Genomic DNA, 20455 nt, shown 5'->3' with positions numbered 1-20455 from the left:
AAGATCTTGCCATTTTAACTCTCTAGGTTGAGCAATTTTCTTGGTTTCAGAAATTCTGTACTTGTTTTTTCCCCTGATGTTTTGTTTTGCAAAGAAAAATATCTGATCTGTCGGGCCAGCTCCAACAGGCCAAAGCTGCTGCTGTTCTGAATAGCTTGATGTCACTCTTAATTAACTAGAGGTCCCTGGTTAATTGCAATAGTAAAAAAATGCACTAGCACTTGGCTGATCTTTCTAGCAGCCCTAGAGCTTGGTGAGTGTGTTGTTACATGCAGGTAGGAAGGATCAAGTAGCTCTTCATTCAACTGTTGTCTTTCAGGAGCATACATGGGTGGGTCTGTGATCCTTAGGGTCCCCACTGGCATTGTCTGTGGGGTCTTTTGTCTCCCAGATGTGATGTTCCTTGGCCCTTTGGGCTTGCGTGTTTTGTCCCTGAGATCAGGAAGTCCCCCCAGAAAAAGCCAACACAGAGAATAAGATCCTTCAGTTTACCAGCAGGTGGCATTAATGGAGCAGACAGAGAGATGCTGTGCACATTGCTGGTGAAGAAATTAACATCCCTGGCTTTCTGGGAAGTTTGCCTTATTCTCAAGGTTTACTCATCCCATTGGACTGTGCCTGGGTGGCTTTTCTAACACTTTCAAATCTTGAGCAGAATGAATGTCTTAAGTTCCTGTTCACTACTCTGTGATTTTTCGTAGCCACATGGCCTTATTTCTCATCTCTGACCATATGATTGAAGTGTTCTACTTGGGCTGGATAAATAACCAGGAACAAGGTTGTAGAAGAGTAAAGGTATTTGGCAAAGTATTTTGCTCTTCCCAATACGAATAAGAATTTGTTCACCAAAATTGCAGTGGCTGTCAGGTGGAAGAGAAGATTTGAGGTTGCAGAAAGAAGGCATTAATTTATCCATATGAATGTTCATTTCATGTATCACAAATTATGATTCATTTTCACCAGTGGCTGTTCAATAGAATGCAATCTCCCTTGCCTTGTCTGAAGTTGTCTGGTTGCTGAGGGAGCACATCCTTCCCATTTCCACATCGATGTGTTGTCTGAAGAAATCATCCAAACAATTCTTATGCCATGCAGTGTCTTAGTGCAAGATTTTCAACTGGGAAAACATACAAATGAATTTACAGCAAAGATTTTCAATCAATTGCACACTAGCAGGTGTCCAGTCTCTAGACAAGAGGATGACCATGAGCCAGCAATGTGCCCTTGTGGCCAAGAAGGCCAATGGCATCCTGGGGTGCATTAGAAAGGGGGTGGTTAGTAGGTCAAGAGAGGTTCTCCTCCCCCTCTATTCTGCATTGGTGAGGCCACACCTGGAGTATTGTGTCCAGTTCTGGGCCCCTCAGTTCAAGAAGGACAGGGAAGTGCTTGAAAGAGTCCAGCTCAGAGCTACTGAGATGATTAAGGGAGTGGAACATTTCCCTTATGAGAAAAGGCTGAGGGAGCTGGGTCTCTTTAGTTTGGAGAAAAGGAGACTGAGGGGTGACCTCATCAATGTTTTCAAATATGTAAGGGGTGAGTGTCAGGGAGATGGAGTTAGGCTTTTCTCAGTGGTGACCAGTGATAGGACAAGGGGTAATGGGTGTAAATTGGAGCATAGGAGGTTCAAGTTGAATATCAGAAAAAATTTTTTTACTGTAAGGGTGACGGAGCCCTGGAACAGGCTGCCCAGGGGGGTTGTGGAGTCTCCTTCACTGGAGACATTCAAAACCCACCTGGACACGTTCCTAGGGGATGTACTCTAGGGGGCCCTGCTCTGGCAGGGGGGGTTGGACTAGATGATCTTTCCAGGTCCCTTCCAACCCCTAGGATTCTATGATTCTATGATTCTATGATTCTTTCAATGAGTCTTAATAAAGGATTACATGGGAATTTACTAAGTTCTAGACTGAAAATAGGTACACTAGAGGCATGTGTTTAACACCAGTGTGAAGATTGTTAAATCCCATGCTTAGCTCTGATCAAGGCTGTAATTGCCAGCTATAAACCAAGTACTTCTAGAGGCACCTGATGCTGGACAGCCAGTGTAATACAGTGAGACATTTTTGCATTGTGCTCTGACTTCAGAGGAAATGTGAGTTCTGGATAAAAATTCCTTGATCCTCTGAAGTTACTCTGGCAAATTGATATTTTAAAAAAAGCATCAGGTCATGGTGGAAGAGGGTGGATTTTTTTTCCTGACTCAGCAAATAGCAATGCTTTGGAGGAAAAGAGTGAGGCAGGCAGAGACCCATCAGTGTCAACCTAAGGAAAGGGAAATGATAGCTAACCAATATTTATGAACACTTGCAGCCATTGCTGGTCTTAAAGAACTATTTTTCTGACAATGACAGATGTTGTGGCCTAGGATGTAGAGACTGGAGTGACTGCTTTCCCAGGGTGCTGGTTTAGCTCAGGTGCAGTGTCTGAGTCTGTCAGCATGTAGTGTATGTGCTAAGAAATAACCAGCACCTGCTGAAAAATGACAGGCCAGAGAAGGGAAATTTAGGTGAAATTCCCAAATTATTTGTCTATTAAATATATGCTTTGAAAGCCCAGGCTTTCAGCAGTGATGTTTACACATGTACAGTCCTCAGCCTCTGCTGACTAATTATGATTCTACCTATGCTGTACTTAGCAAGCAGACAACATTTGTTCAAGGGGACTCTTGCCAGCTGTGCTGATGAAAGTGCTTTTCAATAAGATTGAAATTAAATGTTTTATTAATATTTATTATTCTCTGGTTGCAGTAGCTGGTAGCATGAATTTGCCCAGGAGAGCTCGAATGAAATGCAGCAGGGTGTAACTTGGTGGGGAGGGGGAGAAAAGGATTTTTAGTTGTTTGTGTTCACTGCATGGTGTGTTAATCACTGACCCAGATCCAGCATGTGGCTGGTGAGGGTCCCTGCTCAGTAAATTGCCTGCCCAGGACCTGGTGCAGCGTGGCTGGGAGGCTCTGCTGAAAAGGAAGGCACTGATGGTTGTTCAGCAGTGAGAGGGGTGGGCAGCAGGGCTGGCACAGCTTTACTTCTGTCAATGTTTTACATAAAGCAAAGATTTCTAAAGGTGATTTTCAGAAACTGGAAACTGAGGTGACGTTGGGCAATGTGTTCTCCCTCTCAGGCTAATGACAAAGCTGAATATGGCTTGGTCTTTCTGTCGTGATAGTTCCCAGATGTAATGAATCAAGTATGAAACATGAACAGTGACATCCACCTGGAAGCCCTGTAGAGTGGACACAGTCCTGAGTGAATGCTTGTGTGGGACTCTGCACAGACACAATAGCATGGCCAGAAGCCCAGGGCACAGATGGGTGTAAAGCATTTCCTAAATCAAAGCTTTAAATGAGCACAATCTCCTTCCCCTGTCCCAGCTGACTGTAGCAAGCATGCTTGTCAAACATCTGAGCTGAGTAACTTCCATCAGCCAGACTCCACTTGAGCTGAAATGATAGTATGGTTTTATTAAAGTGCAAATTATTCTTTTTCATTAGCATTTCTGTATAAGATCTTTGTGGCCTTGGAGCAAGCTCCCCTGTCTTTGCTGTCAGGTGTGAAGGTGAGAGGCAAGACAAAGTCAAAGCCTTCCTAACATTTGAAATTTGACAATCTTTGAAATTAGTATCTGAAATCCTGCATTTAGACACCTCCCTGTGGCCATCTCATCAGTCTTCAAGCATATAAGCTTATGTGTATGTCTCCACCAAACCTAAACTCCTGGCAAGACAGACCTTTGGATTTATACTAATTATGCTGCTGCCAATATTGGGGGTTTTGGACAGGCAATACATTTATTGTGCATTTCTACTGATCCCTCCTAATGTATTGTGGTGCTGTTTCTGTTGTTATGCTGATGCCAGCTGAGAGGAATTCCAGGGGAGTTAAGCAAGGATGAAGCTGTTGTAAAGACAAAAAGAATGACTGCATTTCTCTTTAGGATTGATTATTTTTCCCGTGCATTTGAGCGTTTCTCAATGATTGGCAATTCTGAACCATGTTTTTCTTCCTTGGGATTTAAGAACCTAATGAGATGAATTGCTATCTGCAAGGGGCTCAAAGCTTCTCTTTTAAGGCAGAATAGACTGCCAGTTAGTAAAAAACAAAGTAAGCATTTCTTCGGTGTGGATCAGGTTTACCCCCATTTTTGTATTAAACTTTGTGAGTTCTTTTATAAATAAGATTCCTAACTGGGAGTGTTGGCTTCCAGTGCTCCATCTTGATAACTAAACCACCATTGCAGTTTAAACCAGCTCCACAGCTGGTGGGCACTGATATCTCTTTACAAAGTCCTGATGGTCTTAATTGATAGGGCTTATTTATGTGTGTGGGGAGATTTTTTTTTTTTTTTTTTTTTTTTTTATTAAAACTTGGTGATATGGGTGCCTTCAAAATATTGGTATTCATTTACAGGAACAAATTTGACTAATTTACAGATTTGACTATCAATTAACATTTATTTTCTTACTATCTTTTTGCAGCATGGCTTTAAATATTTTTAGAATCTCTGAGCACAGTTTAACTACGTACTCTTTAAAATTAAACAGGTTCGCTTCATGTTTTCACTAACATAAAAGTAGTGTTTGACTTAAAGCTTGAGGAATTGATTCCATTTCAGACATTTAGGACTCAATTCTGTTTGTGACAACTGAGGACCAACTACCAAGAAGTGTTAAAAATTTTGTTTGCTAAACTGACAGAAGTTAGTGCCAAAGGGGAAGCGAGTTGGTAGTGGGTTATCTGAACCTGGTTAAAACACTTTTAAAATTTTTGTTGCAGGAAAATATTCTGGAACTGATGTGAATCAGAGGGAAAATGAGAATGTGCAAGGCCACTTGCCCAGCACAAAGGGCACATCCTGGCATGGTGTGAGGGTTGCAGGGGCAGTCAAGCCACTAATAGGGCAAATATTTGAGCACAGGAAAATTTGCCTTTCTGACTTTTACAAGATGCTTTATAAAGTACATTTGCAACTCTTGTCATGCATCAGGGCATGGCATGTGAGTCTGTGCTTGGCCCTTGTCTTGACACAACATCTGAGAGTGGCTGGAATAGAAATGAGGACATCATTTGCCAAGATGGCACATGTTTTCATTAATATGTAATCTTGCACCTTGTAATAGGATAGATAGCAGTTTCAGGATTGAGCTTCATATACAGTGGGTAGGCACAGTGAAAATTAATTTTTTTTCATTATCTTGAATGGTAAACCCATCTGTCAGATACAGAGTGGTGCTGAACATTGCTTGCTCCATTTTTCCACAAGGAAACTAATTAAAAGATTATAGCTTCTGTGTTAAATAGTTGTTCAAAATATATTGGTGGCACTGCTTGCCATTCAAATTTCATCATGTTGCAAGCAGCAAGGGGAAAGTATGCTGACACTTCCCTCTCTTAGGGACTCAGTTCATCTCATTTGCTTTCTAATCTGATCTCTCAGGATATCAAATGAGGGCTTCTGTTTATTAATGAATGTCCAAAGTTAAATGAAAGTTAAATGAAATCAAATACCCAGCAGTGCTCAGGTTTACTTTGTGCAGCACCTTTCTGGCAGTGTCCCAGAGAACTTGTGTTTGATGTCCAAGGGAAAAATGACTTCTTTGGTTGTGTGCAAGAGAAACAGTTTTGGCAAACTTCAGTGAGTGAATTGACAAGGCATTGTTTCTGTGTGATATTTGTAAATAAACTCCCCTTAACAAGGGTGCTGAGAAATGCTGTTAACTGCATCCCACTCTGTCCAGCTGGAGTGGGGAGTGGAAGTTTCCACACAAGGCAAACGAGTTTTTTCTCTCTCTAAAAACTTGTATCTGGGATCTCATATTTTCCTCTTGCCTCTAACTGAGACTTTGTTTTAATTTGCACTCTATTGCAGTTCTATAAAAAATTTGCTGTCACAAAACGTGAAATTTCAACTTTACTTGGTATCTTCAAAGAAAAATTTGGCTCTAAACAATAATAGCTCAACTCTGGCTCACCATTAGAAGTGAAGGAGTGGACTGCATCTCCCATCCTGGCTTTTATGCTGCAGTTTCCCTATGTAGCTTTCAACTCCTTTTCCCCTTGTAGATGATGTTGCTGGATCAGAGGGGAGCTGCACCTGGCAGCTCACAGTGTAAAGGTGTGGAGCCCATCTCATCTGTGGTCTTCACCACAGTCTGAGCAAACTGCTCCAGAAACTGAATCCGAGACCTCCAAGACCCAGGTGGCCTGTGTTAGGATCTAGTTCTGAACATGGCTCCAGCAGAGTCCCCTCCTCCATGATGAGGATTTAATTCCAGTCCCAATGAAAGTCACGTTGCAGCCTGGACAGCAAACAAGCCATCTGTCATGAACTGTATTTTTTAGCAAATAATTGTAAAATGCAAAGAGGTCTTGGATTATCTGTTTCTCATTGACTTGCATGACAGGTGAGAGTTAGATCTGCACTCTTCTTTCAGTGCTGCATTCTTCACAGGGGTAATTAATCCTCCTTCTGTTCAAATTCCTTCATTTTTTAAGTTTTCACCTCTTTTCCTCTCCTTACATGGAAAGGTAACTTACTAGCATTAAGTGGGAATGAAAACTTTGGAAACCTGCTTTTGAAATGAAACATAAATGAATGACCTTCCTTCTCTAATCATGTAAGAAAAGATTTTTTAAATTTTCAGAATTATTTCTGCTTTTTCTGGCCCTTGCAGGAAGAAATCCGTGTCCGTCCGTTTCACCAGCTGCACTTCTGTAACCCTCGTGGGATGATTAGGGGACCTGGCATAACAAAATGTGAATCATCCCTGTGAATTTATGCATTAGGTGTGATATTTTTCATATTGGAATTAAATGCTATCTCGATTTCTGCATTTTCTACTGCTTGATAATAAATCACAAAAAAAAAAAAAAAAAAAAAAAAAAAAAAATCACAAACTGCCCTCTGGTGCCCCTTTGGGCATAGCCCAGAACTTCAGTTACTGCTTTTGCAGATCACTATAGCAATGCTCTTTGCAATGTTAGTCCCATACTTCTGGGAGCAGTTTATCTCCCTTGAAAACAATAGAGCTGTTCTAGGGTAAACTAGAGAGCAACTGCTAACAAACCTTTTCAGGCTTTGTTCAGAAATAATAGTTTTATATCTTGTTTTTGGTTTTTTTTTAATTTTTTTTTTGGTGCCGTGGCACATATAACTTACTAAGTGAGAGCAGCTTTATTGACAAAAAAGGCATTCTGTAAGCAAGGCTGACAATATTTTAAGAACCCATGGCAACTGATCCCAGTAAAACTAGAGCTGAATTGGATTCAAAAGAGGTTACATGAGCCATTGATACTGAATTATTTACTTTTATTTTTGGTCCAGCTCTGTAGTCACTTGAAATTATTAATTCTTCCAGTGAGATTCTTCCAGGAAGGATTCCCCACAATCCTCAGAATTTTGCTGTTCTTCTGTACTACTAAAGTTTTCCCTTCTCTGTTACTTCAATCTCTTTCGCTGAGGTTCTCTTTGATTCCTCCCAAAGGATTCTTTTAAAAAAGAAAAATGCAAGAGAAAAGCTGCTTATTACTGATGTTCACAAAGAGAATTGATCTAGTAACTCTTTACTTCCAAACAAATTTTTAAGATGATAAGAAATGCAGATTTTCATCTTTTCAACCAAAGAATGTGGGACTTGTTAATGAGGGCAGAAGCAGTGCAGCTGTTGCTAAAATGTGTTTTGCTTTGAAACCTTTACACTGGTTTATGGCACAGCTTAGCTGAGACTTTGTGTGAAGGTTTAATAAGCACCTGGAAAACCATGTTTGGTAAGCAGGTGGGCATAAAACAGTATTTCCTGGGCAATCTCAAAGTAAACTACCTTCTTATTTATCTTGTTTGTGAATGCCCTGAGGTGAGCTTGAAGAGCTACCTTATCAGGGGACTTCATTTTAAGCAGTGTACTGCAAGTGATCTAATACTACAGTCTTCTGGGGAAATTTGGTGGGTGTTAGTAAGGATGGAGAATGTGAACAGATGAGCAAATGCCAATTACTTGCCCCTTTTGCTACACAGGGCATGTTTTTAAATGGTATTTCCTAAGCTGGCTTTTTTTACTTTAATGAAAAATAAACCATGAAGAAGACTTGACAGAATGTACACAACACAATGTAAAAGGCTGTGTAGGACTCAACAGATCTACTTAAAACAATTCACTGAAGATGCACCAGAGACAGACACCAAACACAGGCTTTAGGTATTGGAGAACAGAATTGTGCAATGACAAGGCATAGCTGGGTGTCTGATCAGAAGTCTGATTACAGACTTCTGTGTCCCAATATTAGTTTAGTCATCTCTCTCCATCTGTAACCACCTATTTGAGCAGTGAATTCAGGAGCAAATCAGCCTCTGGTGGAAATAAGTCTGAAAACTCAAACTGTTATTCTCTACTAGTTACTGTTTTGCCTGATTAGCTGGTGAATTCACCAAAGGTATTCACAGGTTTGATATTTCCATTCAGTAGGTATTCTCTTGTAATAAAAAGTGAAACCTTAAACTTATTTTACATTTGCAATCTTGAGAAAGATTATTTGATTCTTTCAGAGGTGATTCTCATTTGAGTCTTGATTGCTATCCCCTCTGATGGTGGCTGGAACAGCAATTTCTTAGAGCCTGTAAAGCCACAGAAGCAGCTGATCCTTGCAATGGTGACTCAAGATATGTGTCAGCTCTTGTCATTAGAGTAACCAGTGCATAAGAGTATGTAAATGTTATTTTTCTCACTTTATCCATAGAAACAAATAGAGTCATCTAAAATACAAATGAAAATCTGCATGTTTTTCTCTTTTAATTTGTAGTGGATAACATGCTGGATGAGTTGTTCATCAGGTTCACAGATGGAGCTCAGCTGATGCCTGGTCACTGCCTCCTCCACATAATTCATCAGATCCATTCTGCCCACAGCTTTGCCTTTGAGGAGCTGTAAGGGTGGCTGTGGTGGCCAGAGAACACCATAACCCAGTCCCACAAAACAGCTTCAGCTCATCTTATGTTTGCCACGTTTCCTTTGGTTTATCAGGAGCAAGTTCAGACTTCTTTATGTGAATTTTGATGTGCTCCCCAGAGCCTTCTAATAGTTATTTCATCTTTAGAGTTCTTACTGCTTGTGCATTAGTGTTCAGTTCATCCTTAATCCTTAAACAACACAAAGGATCAATAGAGGTAATTGGGAAGCTCATGTGTTTATGTTCCTAACTCCAGCAGATACTGAAGGCAGGAGAAGATGGATGTGTGAAATCCAGGTCACATCAGGTGTTCTTGTTGGACTGTGTGTGTTTCCTGCTTTCTCTTTTTCTTCATTATGAACAGGCCAGTTTCTCTTCTATTGCTCTTTCATGGCCAGATTCAGGAATTTTGGAGCAGTGCCTATACATTGAAAAGCACAATAGATGCTCAGAGCCTTGGCATGTTGTGGTATTAGATTTGTATCTTGTACTGTGACTTGGGTTAACTTCTAGAAATAGGGGAGTGTATGAGGGAGAATTCCCAATATAACTGCTGGTTGGGTGGGAAATGGCTGAGAGCTGTTGCAGGGACTTTGTAATAACAGTTTTGGTATCTCTTGGATCATTTCTGATTGCAGTGTGTAAAGATGTCCATGGCCATCTGTGCATATGGTGCCATAAGGCCAGAACACTTGGGTCAAGTACAAATTACAGTCTCTGAAGTTGAGGGAAGTAGTGTAAAAGCATGGTGCATAAGGAAGAGCTTGAGATTTCAAATACTCTTTAATTACAGGGTATTTGTAAGTATGAAACAATCCCTTGATAGTTAAGTTTGTTGGGGTTTTTTTTTTGGTTTTTTTTTGTTTTTTTTTTTACAAACTGGCATTTATTAGAGCATTTAATGGCTTTCTGCTTTTTTGCATAAAGACTAAACTTTGTGTGAGTATGCAGGACTGCAGTTTAGTTCATTAGAAGCTATGCATGCACATCCAAGAGGAAAATCTCTCTCTCAAAGATTAAACAAGGACATGGGCAAATGTTTTAGAATTTAATTTAAGACCTAAGAAGAAAAATGAAAAGCTTAGTAATGTCTTGATTATAACAGTATCTTAGAATTATTCTTTTTCTTCAGAGATAATCTAATTAAAAAGAAAATATCTGTGCAGCTGGAGGAGTATAACTAATATTTTTCTTTGCCTTCTCCTTCAACAGCATTTTCTGATTATTGTGTAACACAGCTGATGCATTAGGCAGCATATTGTAAAGATCATTGGTCTTGACAACAAATATTTATTCCCAATTAAGGCTGTGATACTGGGATGAAGTAAAATTACTGGCATAAGTCTAGAGACAAACGTTTTGGGAGTTGTGAAAATATAGAGAATATAACTGCTGCTGAAGAGTATTACCAGCATTTTAGAGGCTGTGGTCATGCCTGCTCCAGAAACAACTGTGCCATGGGGTGGTTCTCTGACTGTGCACTTCTTGTCATGGTTTGAAGTAAAAGGCACTGCAATGATGAGGAGGTATTTGCAAACTGATTCTGAGCTGAGACTTGATAAAACCCATCAGGCAGAGTGAAGGGTGTTGAACAGCAGAATGTGAGGCTGTAGAGACTTAAGTCCAAGTTGGTGAATTGTGCCTGTGCTCTTGCCACAGCCTCACACAGAGAAGACACCAGAAGGGGCTTCTCCTCTGATTCAGGCTCTTGACAGCAGTTAATCCTATGCTGAGTAGTTAAGGACCAAAGCTTTGCTCCTCAAACCTTCTCTCCTTTCTTGCAGCACATTTTTGCAAACGCACAGACACACACACAGCCCCCCTTGGTGTGCAGCTGTCTCCACACCCTCTGCTGACAGCTTCTCACCTGCTAACCTGGTCCAGCAGGGAAGAGTCTGAAGAACAGATAACGATCCCATCCAACAGACAGGATGTCATTTGCTGTGACATCTACCTTTGCAATGATTATGTCTTTATGGCTTTCATACTGCTCTCCTAGCTTATCCCAGACTGGCAGGAGTTTTCTGCAGTTGTTGGACCAAGGGGCATGTACAATCTTCCACTGGCAGAATCTACAATCTTCAGTCTGGCAGGAAAGCATATGCTGGTGCAATCACTGGGATCCATTTAGCCCTTGAAGGTTAGTAGGTTAGCAAAAAGGCAAACTGTTGGGAGCCCAGTATCCCCTTAAATAGCATACAACATGGTTGCTATCCTTTAGGCATGAGAATAGTGCTCATACTCAGATTAGATGGAATTAAAATTTCCAAGGCACTTCCCTGAATACTCTACATCCCATTTATCAGCCTTTCATTACCAGAGGACTTGATTCAGTTCCTTCTTTGATGAGTTTGTTCATCATACTGAAATGTAAAAATCATTTGCATGAATGAAATGGCTGCAGCCAACAAGGAGGATTGCAGGGAACCTTTAAGATTTTGTGAAATACAGCTGGTTGTCCATGTTAATGCTTCTTGTTTGCTCTACTAAAGTAATTAAGGTATAAACTAATCCTGGGTGGCTGGTACAGGGACAGGCTGCTGGGAACAGTCAAGCTGGAAGGCACTTCCTTTGCAGACAGAAGAAGAAAAAAGGAATTATGGTTTGCTAACCACAGCTCCTCTCTGGGGTTTCATCCTAGAGCATTATAACCACACAACCTCACTTAATTTTCTCTCTGCCCTGGGAAGACAGCCTGACTCACACCATGCAGCACACCATAATGTTCCATGGTACAACATGATGTTCTTTTGACACTGAGATTTAATACAGCCTTGACAAGTATTTGCTTAAAGGATCCAGTGCTGTTCAGTGCAACCCTAAGTCAGCACAGGTCTCACAGAGTTTCCATAGATATGACACAAATTTTTCTTCAGTGCTTTTATCAGACAAAAAAATTCATTACACTCAGCTTCTGTAAAGTTCAAAGATCAATTTGGTATCTAAGCTTGGTTTTCATTTCCAAATGATCATGTCAAAGCAACTTAAAATCTGAGTATGACTTACAAAACATAACAAACACAGTCATGGTATTATTGAAGACAATCCTGTTGAAATTCTTCCCAACAAGCACTTTGACAGGCACCTTGTCCCAGTCCTCTGGAGTTTCTTCACTAGAGAGATGTACCTAAGCAGAAACAGAAACACTGCTGGGAGCTTTGAGAAGCTGGACTCCACCTCAGGTTCATGTGAGCCTGATGGGATGGTTCTTTACCTAATGGACACTATTACTATGTTATTTTTCACATCCACATCTTAGCCTCAAAATCCATTGCAACCATTATTTGCATCCTTCCCAATTGAGGGAGTGAAACATCTCCACTATAGTACTGGAAAGATTGAGACCTAGGGAGTTTTTAAACAACTGAAGTGCATCAGCTGAAATAAACTAAACCAGTGCACCATCAATTATTTACCCTGTTTGTACATGAGAGGACTTAAGAACTTTGTAGTCCACCTCAGGTGGTAAATACAGAGGAATACTCTGTCTACAACTGTAGATAAATGTATCAGAGTGAGAGTAAATTGACAAAAGAATAAATTGACACACTGTTCTGAATAAAAAAGGCACATGCATATTTGTTAGTGTTTTAGCTGGTGTAGTAAAGCAGCATCTCATTAGTAATGGACAAACCTTTGCTTTTCCATTCAGGTAATTATGGCAAAATTCTTTCAGGTTCTCCCCAGTCACCTCATCTGCAGGCATTTTGTACTTGTCAGATTTAGGATTCTCACAGCAGGAACATCAATATCCCTGATGTGAAAATACTCAAAAACTCATCCATTCCTTTTTTCATTCGTGTCCACCAAGACAAATGTTATCTGGTAATGGAGAGAGTTATCCATCTGGTTGAGGCTTCCAGTTTTGGTTTAGCCATTTCAGATCTGACCTTAAATGTAAAGAATTATGTAGAACCATGGTTTGGTCTCAATCCAACAACCAGTAGCTCTGTGGAGTTTAGCATACTTTGATTCCAGTTCTTAATAAATGCTAAAGCAGCCAAAAGGAATGGAGTTTTTGCTATCACCTGTTTCAGTAACACTTCTAAATTACCCCTCAAAGCTCTCATTGCTCTGCCTGATAAATCTTAAGGGGACAAAACAGCTGAAACACCTGTAATTGCTATGTCTTTGCCAATACTAATGTGTGATATTTTATTACAAGATGACTTGCTATGCTGCAGTGTCCTATGTACTTGGAGCAGGAGTAGCTCCATGGAGAAATGAAATATTTCTATGTATGATTGTTTGTTCACTGCAAACACGTGTGGAAGCAAGGCTGTGCAGTTGCCATGTAATATTTCACAGGTTTGTAGCTGATCCCTGCTCTTGGTTCACACAATACCCCGAGATCCTCATGTATTTCCTAGTGGTGGCAGAACTTGCCAGAACCTTGCTAAGACTGTATTTGGTTTGAAGTTACTCCCAAAAAGTTGTATTTGTAAAATCAGATACAGGTTTGTGGGGAGCAGGTAAAATTAGTGTTGGTTTGTGCAGTCTTTGCATTGTAAAGAATTATTTTCAAGTTAAGTTTATTTTTCCTGCATCTGTCCCTAACAGAATCAAAAGCAGTTGCTGAAACTGTTTTTAAACAGTTTGGTAGACTTAGAAAGTGGACTGGCAGCCATGTGCTGCCACAAGTACTTTCACAAGCAGCATTGGCAAGTGGTTTTCCATTGATCTTTTGCAAATTTGCAAAGCAGGGTTCAGCATTCCAAACCTTTCCTCCAAATTCCTCTGCTGCAGATTTGTGGTTTTCATAAATCACACTGAATGTCTCTGAGCTCCTTGGGGTGAGCAGCAGGATGTGATTTTCAACAGGGACATCAAAAATCTCCACAGATGTCTGGGAAACAAAAGACTCAACATCTGTTCCACTCTTTGTAAGCAAAACAATGAATCAGAAGCTCAGAGTATCAGTATCATTCAATTCTGGTATTGCAAATTTTACTTTTAAGACTCAGCTCCCAGTTATTTCCATAACTTGGATTTTTTTTCATTGTTTTAAAGAAGATAGTGAGAAGAATCAGCAGCTGCCGTGTGTTTTCTCTGTTCCAGGAAAAACCTTATCATTATTCATAGATTTTTTTACAGTCAGAAGGGACTGTTACAATCTTCTAGTCTGATGTTCTGAATAACACAGACTGAAGAATCAATGGCAAAGATATTCTGAAAGGAAAAGGCAGTGTTACCCAAAGAGGCCCAACTGCAGCAGATGCAGGACCTAGGGTGCTTCCTTCTCTTCTGGGTGGTGTCAACAACAACTTATGTCCCCTTCCCTGCACAGGGCTGCCCTTTTTCTCATGCCACCCCATGACTGGAGGCAATGGGCTGTCCCCCAGGGAAGCAGGAACTTCTATGTCTGTCCCTTTCTATCTGCACTACCAACTGTTACTGCTGGTTTCTTTCTTCCTTGTCTTGTCCCAGGTTACTGCACAGGAACGGAAGGCTTGGAGCCAAGATACAGACTCACTTTTCAACCTCTCTCCCCAACTCATTTGCTGCAGGAGCCCAGGTCCTTTGTGTTGGCTGCACAGGAGAGAGGTGCTTGCATACTGAGACAAGTTCACAGTTTTGCTGGAGGGAAGCATCCTTTGGCATGGGTTAGACCAAGAAATACCTGCTGAGTTCTGCTGCTGTTTCTAGATTTGTTTAGTCTGGACCAAACAAATTCTCAAACACTAAGGTGGAGAATAGCTCCGTAGGGCTCTTGGATCTCCTGGATTCTTGTCTTTCATTAATACAGTGAAATACACATCCCTCAGGGTTATATTCAGTGACCATATCCAAGGTAAAACTTTTGATTAGCCTTGTTAGATCCAGCTTTTTCTGTCTGCCATCTTCGAGCACGTCTTTATGCACAGGTTTTCCCTTGGACAAATAGTGAAGTTTATGAAGTTGTTTGCCTTATCAGTTATAGGACCAAAGAAGACTATTTTTACTCTAAAATGTTCTCAACTTTGTTATTTTATGATCCTCAGTAACTGAAATTCTACAGCCTGTAAAATAAATGTCACAGATTGCAGAACAGGATCATAGCTAAAACTCAAGGTATGGATGACAGTTTTAATTTGCTCAGTAATCTTAATATAATGAGAGATCTTTTCTATATCTGTACACATCATCTGTGACATACATTCACTCAGGACATCCTTTTTCTGACTACTTCATAGCTTAAATGTTGGTGCTTCTTCTGTGTAGTTTTGTTCTTGTTGTTGTGGCTTAGAAGAAAAACAAGATTCCTGACCAAAAGCAACACAAAGGAAGAGGTGAATGTCTTGTGAAACTCACTGAACCTGGCAGGATGTGTTGATTAGAACGTGGGTTGGAAAATACAGCCATTTCATCTAGATCTTTAGCTATAAATTAGGAGTCTGAATGTAGGCAGCCAGATGAAAAATACCAGTTTTCCAAAGTTGCTATTTGCCTTCTGCTTGCTTCTTTTGTCTGTAAATGCAACATTTTTTGTGTTAAGCTGTTTGAGTGTCAACTAGGAAATTATTTAACCTGACAAATTGTCAAGCTGCTTTTCTGTAGCCCAGAGCTGCCCCAGCACTCACTGCACCTTACCTGCTAGGGTTGCATTCCTACCTTCTGAAACACAACAAGAGTGTTCTTTTGGATGCTGTAGTTAGCACAGATGTCCCTGCTGGCTGTCATCCCAAAAGGTACCTCTGACACATCTCTTGCTGTCTCACAGAAAACTTCCATACTATCATTGTGAAGTTCCTAGTTCCAGAAAGAGTGCATATTAAAGTTGTGTCCTACATCCTGCTAGGATGTGTAGGAGTGAGAGCTGCAGGTGAGGCAAGCCCCAGAAGGCTTGTGAGGTAGAGAGGATAATTGTGAAATGGGTATAGCTTGCCATGATGACCTGCAGAGGGGGGGTTTTCCTAACAGGGGGTTTCCTAGGAGTGCTGTGACACCAGGAGTGCATTCACCTTCCCAACTAGTGTCAGCTGGACTGGGTCAATGTGGATGGTGCCCTGCACTCCCCTGACATTTCCATGCCCTGCAAACACTTGTGCAGATGTGGAAGGATTGTGCCAGCAGCTCCTCCCCTCCTGCAGCTCATCTGCAGAGCCAGCAGGATGTGATGAGTTAGAGAGGAGGGCTCTCTGCCTGTAAGAGAACCTGGCTGATGTGTTTGGTGCTGTGACTGAGTGCTCTTCAAAGTAGGGACCTTGACTCCTACAGCTGTCAAATAGTTACTGTGCTGTCCTCCCATAAACTAATAGTAAGTAAGCATGATGAAAAGCAACAGCTCTTCCAGATTGGATTTAATCAGACAATTATTTCATGCTTGATGAATAGTAATTTATATGCTGAGACCTCCCAGCACATCCTGGCACTCACATTTGTGAGCAATCTGTGACTAATAGAAGGTCAAATACAGCTCTTTATTTACTTGGGCACTATTTTGTTGGCATCCACCCATTAAATTGCTGCCATGCCCCAGCTCATGCTCATCTATTGTCATTTCCAGCCCCCAAGTGACATCATGGGGTCCAGTCAAACACATCTGCAGGCAGTATCTGTTCTCAGCATGGTTCAGGGAGCTCTCCAGCATCCCTGTGATAGCAAGGGCTTCTCATTCTGGCCCATTCCTTCATCAATGGCTGCAAGCAGATTGCTGCAAAGCAAAATTCTGGGCACTCTGATAATTTTGGGGTTGTCATATTTACATGTGCTCAGCAGCTCTGTACTATGGGGTAGTTGGGTACACCTTATCACTTCAGGTATGAATCCAGACACTGTGTTTTTTAACTGAGTACAGAGATACCAGAATTAAAGTCCCTCTAGTCAGTGAAAATCCTTGAGTGAATGTTTCAGATATTAAAGATTTCAAGGACAAAGTGAAAAAGCAGGAAAAAACTATTCCTATTTTACTGATTTCTGACTGCATGCTTTGACAGCTGAAATTTGTTTTGCACTGTTTGGCTATTGTTCTGTATCATTCAGCCCCAAATCCTAAGAGCTGTGTTCAGCTCTGGAAAGCAGTAGGAATTTGCTTGAGAAAAGAATTACATGAGTTGTATCCTTTATAGTGTAATATTTTATGACTGCCTGTCCATGCAGATTTCTTAGCTGACAAGAGTGAAGAACCACAGTTAGACTGATGGTCATGGAGCCGTGCAGACTCTCTGAGTTTCACTGAAGTTGTTTAAATCATCAAATTGCAGGGAAAAAAAAAAAAAAAAAAAAAAAAAAAAAAGGCACTCATATATTAGACATCATTTACTGCTCTTTTTTATGAACTTAAGCAGGAAGGGAACATTCCTTCACCAGAACAATCTGCAACTATTCGTGTCCATGATTTTACACTGTGTTTGAATAGAAATGCAGTGATAAGGTAACCCTGGAGCTTTAGGTCAGTTACAGCTCTGGATAGAATTACAACTTTTTGCATTTGGAAACCCCAGTGGCAGTGTAACCCACCCCATAACTTAACACCAGCAACAGGTTAATCCTCTCTGGAGAAAAGGATGGAGTTAAGTAATGATAGGTAGGTCATAGTTCTGCCCTCTTCCCACCAGCCACCAAAGTTAGGATGGTTTGGCAGAATCCCTTTCAGTGAGGATACAGGAAAGTCTGCTTTGACCATCATGCTCTCAGGAGCTGCTCTCTGAGTGTTGGGTCTCTGTGCTTGGGTACCTGTTTAAGAAGAATGCTGTGGTGTGAGATGTTATCTTTGCCTGAACTGCTTATCTTGAAGTGTGAAAATGTAAATAGAAAAAATTGCATTTAAAAAAAAAATAATGCAGGGAAAAATGGGGCCTGGGGTTTTCAAGTGACTTCTAGGTCTTTTGACCTAGTGAGTGGGATTTGGTGGCAGCAGCAGTAAGTAGATCCCAAAATGGGAACAGAAACTGGCCTTTTGAGTTTTCCAGTGAATTACCTAAAAAAGCCAATCACTGTCAAATTGCCAGCATGTATGGTGGCTTCAGCCTGATCAGTAGAGTTGATTAAAAGAGTGCTAGGTCCTGTTCTTCTTTTCACCCATGTAATAAAGGCTGAGGTCTGTCTGACTCCTTTGGAAGGAAAAGAAAGTTAAAATAACCATCAAAATAAATATCAGGAATTTCTTTGCAATCAAGATAGAGGCAGTGAAGGTGCCAAAGGATGCTGAATACAAATGGACTCCTTAGGACTGAAGTCCAAGCTGATTCAAAGGCTTGGGGCATCCAAATTTGACCTCAGGTCCTAGCCACCATTTAAACTGTTGCTGACTCCAGAAGATCAATGGTGAATCAGTATTGTATTTTCTGGGACCTCTGCAAGTTCCTGTACGTCCAATTAGCTGCTTAATCACAAATGGAGAATAGAGATGAGGAAATTCAGACAAGTGGAAAACCTGTTTGGCAAGGTTTCATGTATCCCAAAATCACAGTAAGCTATAAAGAGCTATTGACCTGAGGTTTAATCCAAAATGGCTTCAAACCAATTGCAGATTTTATTGAACTGTCTGTTCAATTAAATTAGGTGTCAAAATTGTTCCTTTGCTGCTGCAGAAGGGATCTGATAGGCACAATCTGATATGTTTAAATTCCTCTGTGGTGCTGCTGCTTCACTTTTCAGTTCAGACATAAGAAACAAAGCTGAAGTGGTAAAGTTGTCCTTTAATTCTGGATTGTTCCATCTTTGGTGTTCCAAATTACTGCTACCGGTTTACTAAGATTACAGTCTGTTTGTTTGGTAAATTCTCTTCAGTCTTTCAGGAGTTTTAGGAATCTTGAATCTCCTTTAAAAATACATTTTCTAGATGTCATGTTTTCAGAGGAATTGGAGGCTGAGGAGGTGAAGTTCTCAGCTGTAAAGTAGCCCTTTGATTTCTGTGATTATGACGTCCTTGTTGGATCAGAGCAAGAGCACAGCAAAGGGTTAATGAAAATTGGATATGACAAAGAAAAAGTCTGTATGCTGTGAAGTGCTCGAGTCAGGATGTACAGAACAAGTGGATTATCAAAGATGCAAGTCCTGGTACTGTGCATTTTAGCAATATGACAGGATAGAAATTGAGTCAGACCATTTTACTGCCATCAAGTCATTTTTCAGCAGGCTGCACTACAACTAGTTTAATTTTTTTTTTTTATTTTTTTTAGGTGAAGAAGGCAGGCATCTGCTCTGGAGTGCAGATGGAAGCACAGAGCAGTATCTAGTGGCCATGTAGTGTCTGTCTAAATGCAGAATTGAGCTCTTGCAGTTTGTATCAGTGATAGAACTCCTCAGCATATTTTTCATGTGGTTAATCTATTGGGTTGCTTTAAACAGGTTATGTAGCTTGTTTCTACTGGCCTTGGAGTTGTAAATTCTGGCTTTATAAAGGCTAGGATTTGGCTTTCATTCTCTCTCCATTGGACAACCAGTCAAATTCCCTCTTCCTTAAAATATTTAAGTTAACTTCTTGATTTAAGTGAGGTCTGCAGTTTCTTTTGAAGTATTCCAAGTTCTGTATGAGAAGTCATTGTGTGGTTGCTGCATGTTTTCAGTTGACAGTTCTCAGTGGTTTAAAAGTCATACGTGACCAGTGAGATTTTACTAGATATTATATATGAACATTTACCAGAAAAATGTAATTTAAGTCATTATTGGTGGTACATGTGCTCTGAACAGCTGATCCTATGTTGTACAAGTCACAGAGCAGGAGCCAGTTGTTTGGTGTCTTCCCAGTAAGTGTCTCTTGAATAGCAGCTCTCAGCTGAAGGGTGGCTGTGTCCCTGTTGTGTTGGGATACTCATATTCACCAGCTCTCACAAGCATAGCTGTCAACTGTGGTTACCAGTTTAAAAGAGCTTTTTTTTGGTCAGTGCTAGGATTTCAGCAGAGCCCTGGGGGTAGGTGCTTTCACTCTCCTGTATCAGCACCTCTAATAAAAGCTCAGTATGGCAAATCACGCTTTCAGTGGTATTTGTGCAGAAGCTGCTGTTTGCACAAGTCTGGATGATGGGAACTTGGTAAGAAATTCAATAGTGAGGAAGAGCAAGTTACTAAAAATACAGATCAGCTTGCAGCAGCAGCAGCCACAGAGGGCTCAGCATGTGACGAAGTCAGAGCACATGTTTGTGTACAGGACCAGGAGGAAAACTTTTAGGTCTTCTTTTTTGGTGTTTAGGTGTTCTAAACTTGTGTCTCAACTGTATCTGCTTACAGTACACTAACAGATGCTTGGCCAAGTCATGCAATTTTTTTTTAATTCTGTAAAATTTCATCATTTTAGGCAAAAGAATAAATGTATTTCCTGTATACATTCAGTGAAAGGAAAACTCCAAAAAGGCCTGGATTTCTCAGGATTGCTCAAGTCAATCCTATCCCAATATTGTTGTCTTTGCTTAGTAACTTTCCTTCAAAGATTTAAAATTATTCCACGTTTTTTGTGAGCTATGTATGAGCTCCCTCTGATGGCTGATTTGCAAAATTCTTTCCTTGGTTTAGGGAATGCAGCTGTGTACTCAGTCAGCTTTAGTGAATTTACTATTTATGGTTGAATGCCCAGAGTATTGCTCCAGCCCTCTTGT

This window comes from Heliangelus exortis, chromosome 17 (genome assembly GCF_036169615.1).
Source record: "Heliangelus exortis chromosome 17, bHelExo1.hap1, whole genome shotgun sequence".
Classification (NCBI taxonomy): domain Eukaryota; kingdom Metazoa; phylum Chordata; class Aves; order Apodiformes; family Trochilidae; genus Heliangelus; species Heliangelus exortis.
Note: the sequence above shows the minus strand (reverse complement) of the source record.